The sequence below is a fragment of the Strongylocentrotus purpuratus genome, unplaced genomic scaffold, assembly GCF_000002235.5.
Source record: "Strongylocentrotus purpuratus isolate Spur 01 unplaced genomic scaffold, Spur_5.0 spur5_scaffold_4, whole genome shotgun sequence".
NCBI classification, from domain to species: Eukaryota; Metazoa; Echinodermata; class Echinoidea; order Camarodonta; family Strongylocentrotidae; genus Strongylocentrotus; species Strongylocentrotus purpuratus.
In genome coordinates this window covers 9016637-9020976 of record NW_022145610.1, presented here as the reverse complement: position 1 = coordinate 9020976, position 4340 = coordinate 9016637, and positions in this window count along the sequence as shown.

Genomic DNA, 4340 nt, shown 5'->3' with positions numbered 1-4340 from the left:
AAAAGCTCGATTGTATGGAGCGCCAAAGGTGCCAATATCAACAGTCACAAAAACAAACAAAGATGCATACAAACAAACAAAGAAGCATACAAACAAACAAAGGACAGAGCAAAATAGACAAAGTACCCAGAAGAAAGGACCAATTAACAAAGAATAAATCAAAGGTCAGAGCAAAATAGACAAAGTACAGGTCAGAAGAAACAGAGGGCGTTTTGGTTTACGGTAAGCAAATAGACATCAGGCACGAAAACGAGAAAGGACAAACTCAAAAGGACATCAGCTCAGCTAGGAACTGACCCTCAAAGGACAACAGAGGGCGTTTTGGTTTACGGTAAGCAAATAGACATCAAGCACGAAAACGAAAAAGGACAAACTCAAAAGGACATCAGCTCAGCTAGGAACTGACCCTCAAAGGACAACAGAGGGCGTTTTGGTTTACGGTAAGCAAATAGACATCAAGCACGAAAACGAGAAAGGACAAACTCAAAAGGACATCAGCTCAGCTAGGAACTGACCCTCAAAGGACAACAGAGGGCGTTTTGGTTTACGGTAAGCAAATAGACATCAAGCACGAAAACGAGAAAGGACAAACTCAAAAGGACATCAGCTCAGCTAGGAACTGACCCTCAAAGGACAACAGAGGGCGTCCTCGAGGTTTTTTTCTTTTTAATCTAGGGCCTACTCCAATATAATACGCTGTAGGTCAATACAACAAATATGGGCTTTCATCGAAAGGGTGCGGTGCGGTGCGGCGCGGTGTGGTGTGCTCAACGCACCCATTCGATAAAAGAGGGGGGCCTTTTCTCGAAAGGGTGCGTTGAGAGCGGAGTACCATTTTAACACACCCTTTCGATGAAAGCGGGGGGGGGGGCTTTTCTCGAAAGGGTGCGTCGACTAGTCTTTCGCATCAGTCGTTTAAAATGAGGATCTCGGACAGAAGGTAATAGTTGCCAATTTAAGTATATCGAAAATGTATTAAATGAAATGGAATGGTCTTGATTACAGAGTGGTCTCTTTGATGGGGGAGACAGAGAGAAGGAAAAAAGGGAAAGGGAAGATAAAAGGAAAGAAAGAAGAGGAAAAAGAATAAGAAAAGAGGGAAACAGGGGCGAAGTGCTCTTGCCTCCTCCTTCCCCCCCCCCCCGCCAAAAAATAAATAAGAGAGAAAGAGAGAAGGGAAAGGGAAAGGGAAAGAGAATAAAAAAGGAAAGGAAGAAGAATATGAAGAAAAGAGGGGCTCTTGCCTCCTCCTCCTCCCCCCGCCAAAAGATAAGTAAGAGAGAGAAGGGAAAGGGAAAGGGAAAGAGAAGATAAAAGGAAAGAAAGAAGAGGAAAAAGAAGGAAACGGAGGCGAAGGGCTCTTGCCTCCTAGCCCTTCTTCCCCTCCTCCCCCCCCCCCCCCCCCCGCCAAAAAAAATAAATAAGAGAGAGAGAGAAGGGAAAGGGAAAGAGAAGATAAAAGGAAAGAAAGAAGAGGAAGAAGAAGAAAAGAGGGTAACGGGGGCAAAGGGCTCTTGCCTCCTTTCTTTCCTATTCTCCCGCTTTTTCGTTTTTCTCTTTCTTTTCTTTCTTCTCTTTTCTTTCCTTTCTTTTCTTTTTTTCTTTTCTTTTTCTTTTTTTCTTTTCTTTCCCTTTTACTCTCTTTTTCCCCCTCCCCCTTTTCTCATTTTCCCGACGGCAGCGCAATTTTACCGACAATATCCTGACAGGTGGGGGGGGGGGGGTGTCGCACCCCCACACCCCCTTTGGAGACGCCCCTGCCTTCGCCACTGTTGGCGACCACAAGGCTATCAATACAAATTAAGACATATTAATGAAGATTCTTTTTTAATGTTGCAGAGAGATAAGTATTTTCTCTATGAACTTGTTTAATGGAAAATAAATAATATTAAAAACATGAATACTATAGCGGTATAATGATGAGAGAGATGATTTAAGTCATACTTTTTTTCAATGTGATTGGAGTGGACTTGAGGGTGGGGGGGGGGGGGTCCTCCTAAGATCTCGGCCGTTTCACAGCCGATCGCCGCGAAAATGCATATTTATGGTAATTTATGCAAACAAGGTCAGAGAATTCACATTTTTACCCATAAATCATATATAATTCATATTCGAGCGTTCTTTTTCACTTCATATATTCGTTAGAATAATAATACGACAACAAAGTTGGAAGAGCCAGTTTATCCCTATGTTATCTCTTGTTTTGATTATTTGTATTTATGTATTATATTATTTTGTTATTTCATTTCATTTCTAACCACAATTCAACTATTTTTACCCAAAATCAAACAAATTTACTTGAAACAAGACCAAATAACCAATGTTTTCTCTTTTTTTAAAAGAATAAATGGTATTTCCATATGTTTGGTACATAAATCACAAAAATGAGCGATTTTAGATTTTTTTGACATGCAAAAACAAAAGGTCACGTGACTCCGCAATTATACGTCCGATTTTCAACAAAAAAATGTTTCAAAAGATGCGTAAGACTCGAAAGAAAAAAGTCATGAAAGAAAAACTGCCGCGGTTCCGGAGTAGTCGCGAAATTACTAGAGAGCACTAATCTTTTTTGGGGCCCTCAAAAATTTGAAAAATCGTACCCCCCCCCCCCCTTGAACGCCAGGGGGGGGGGGGTATCTCCCAAAAACGGTAAAAATTAACGTGTTTTTTTTACACGTTTTTTTCACAGGGCGGAGCCCTCAGAAGCTCAGGGGTATTAAACATCAAAATTAACGTCGGATGAGCATAATTTTATACCTTATTTGTGACAGTGGCAGGACACAATTTGGTGTTGGGTCCAGGGGCGGAGCCCCCAGAAGCTCAGGAGTTTTGTCCATTAAATAATTATTATTTTATACCTTATTTGTGACACAGGGGTCACGAATTGGCGTGGGGTCCAGGGGGTGGAGCACCCAGAAGCTCAGGGGTTTTGGGCAATAAATAACTGTCAGATGAGCATATTTTTATATCTATTTGTGACACTGGAAGGACACAAATTGGTGTTGGATCCAAGGGGCGGAGCCCCAAGAAGGTGAGGGGTTTTATACATCAAATTATCGTCAGATGAGCATATTTATATTATCTATTTGTGACACTGGCAGAACACAAATTCTTCTTCCTCTTCCTCTTCTTTCTTTCCTTTTATCTTCTCTTTCCCTCTCCTTCTCCAACATAAGATGCAAGACGGATATATATCGACTCACCTTCTTTCCAAGAACCATACGGGCCTGGAATTTACTTTCCCCCCCCCCCCAGCATCTTTGCCTGCGACGCAGTCGAAACCTTCAAAGCCGGACTCTTATGGGAAGCCATCCAAGGGGGTAATATAATCATAGTCCCTCCCCACAACTGCAATGTGATGGGACTTAATTCTAAAATGTTCTAGAAGCAACAAACACTCTCTCTCGAACGATAACGTTCTTATTGGTCATCTTTATATCCCTCTTGAGGATCAGGACCAGGATCAGAACAGATTCTCTCTCTCTCTCTTATTTATTTTTTGGCGGGGGGGGGGGAAGGAGGAGGCAAGAGCACTTCGCCCCTGTTTCCCTCTTTTCTTATTCTTTTTCCTCTCCTTTCTTTCCTTTTATCTTCCCTTTCCCTTTTTTCCTTCTCTCTGTCTCCCCCATCAAAGAGACCACTCTGTAATCAAGACCATTCCATTTCATTTAATACATTTTCGATATACTTAAATTGGCAACTATTACCTTCTGTCCGAGATCCTCATTTTAAACGACTGATGCGAAAGACTAGTCGACGCACCCTTTCGAGAAAAGCCCCCCCCCCCCCCCGCTTTCATCGAAAGGGTGTGTTAAAATGGTACTCCGCTCTCAACGCACCCTTTCGAGAAAAGGCCCCCCTCTTTTATCGAATGGGTGCGTTGAGCACACCACACCGCGCCGCACCGCACCGCACCCTTTCGATGAAAGCCCATATTTGTTGTATTGACCTACAGCGTATTATATTGGAGTAGGCCCTAGATTAAAAAGAAAAAAACCTCGAGGACGCCCTCTGTTGTCCTTTGAGGGTCAGTTCCTAGCTGAGCTGATGTCCTTTTGAGTTTGTCCTTTCTCGTTTTCGTGCTTGATGTCTATTTGCTTACCGTAAACCAAAACGCCCTCTGTTGTCCTTTGAGGGTCAGTTCCTAGCTGAGCTGATGTCCTTTTGAGTTTGTCCTTTCTTGTTTTCGTGCTTGATGTCTATTTGCTTACCGTAAACCAAAACGCCCTCTGTTGTCCTTTGAGGGTCAGTTCCTAGCTGAGCTGATGTCCTTTTGAGTTTGTCCTTTTTCGTTTTCGTGCTTGATGTCTATTTGCTTACCGTAAACCAAAACGCCCTCT